Here is a 1,181-nt window from a genome sequence, read left to right as displayed (position 1 = left end):
CACTTTGTAGACCAGGCTGGCCTCGAACTCAGAAATCCGCCTGCCTCTGCCTCCCGAGTGCTGGGATTAAAGGCATGCGCCACCACGCCCAGCTCGATTTTGTTTTTTTAAAGTATTGTCTCTTTAGTCCTGGCATCCTGGGCTTGATATGTAGACCAGGCTGGCCTCAAACTCACAAGGATCCACTGGTCAATGCCTCCCAAGAACTAGGATTAAAGGTATTTAGCCACCACACCTGGCGTTAATAACTCTTCTAATAAATGCCCCCCCCCCAATTCATCTCAGTGTCTTCCTTGAAACCTAGAGCAAGATCAGGAATGTCTACTTCTGCCCTCACATCCCACATCTACCCTACAAAACAAGATACAAGGAGCTAGGCTCCTAGGTCCCATTTCTGATTAATATGCCCCTCTGCTGATCTCTCTGTTGGGTAACTCCCTAGATCCAGGATGTAAGAAGGACTTCCAGGAGGAACCTTACAGTGATAGCCTGGGCTCATACCAGAGAGCCCAGAAAAGCCCCAGTAAAAGGTCCTATGTTAAAGCGGTGCTGGGAGGGTGACTGAAGAGGGAGAGAAAAGGTTCTTGGGATTGGAGATGGATCAGTGCTAAAGAGCTTGTATTGCCCTTGCAGAGGTTGGCTCCCAGCATCTATGCCGGCAACTCGGAACCACCTATAACAGCTCCAGGGCATCTGCACTTTGTGTGTGTGTGTGTGAGTGTGTGTGTGTGTGTGTGTACTCAACCCTCATAAACACAAGCAAACGCAAAATTAAGACTAAGACAGAGCTCTAGAAAAAGGTTTTATTGTGCTGGGAGTGGCGCTGCATACCTTTAATCCCAGCACTCGGGAGGCAGAGGCAGGCAGATCTCTATGAGTTCAAGGCTAGCCTGGTCTACAATGTGTGTTCCAGGACAGCCTGGGCTACACAGAGAAACCTCGTCTCTTAAAAAACAAACAAACAAACAAAAAAGAAAAAGAAAAAAGAAAAGAGGGAGGGGGTTCTTTGGCAAAGACTGTTCTTTTCCCATGACAAAAAAAAAATTATCTTCACAAGTTTGTTTTTTATTTGTTTTTTTTTTTGGTTTTTTCGAGACAGGGTTTCTCTGTGTAGCCTTGGCTGTCCTGGCACTCACTTTGTAGACCAGGCTGGCCTCGAACTCAGAAATCCGCCTGCCTCT

Source organism: Mus caroli, chromosome 19 (assembly GCF_900094665.2).
Source record: "Mus caroli chromosome 19, CAROLI_EIJ_v1.1, whole genome shotgun sequence".
In the NCBI taxonomy this organism is placed as follows: Eukaryota; Metazoa; Chordata; class Mammalia; order Rodentia; family Muridae; genus Mus; species Mus caroli.
The sequence above is the reverse complement of the archived record's forward strand: the minus strand, read 5'-3'. Positions refer to the sequence as shown.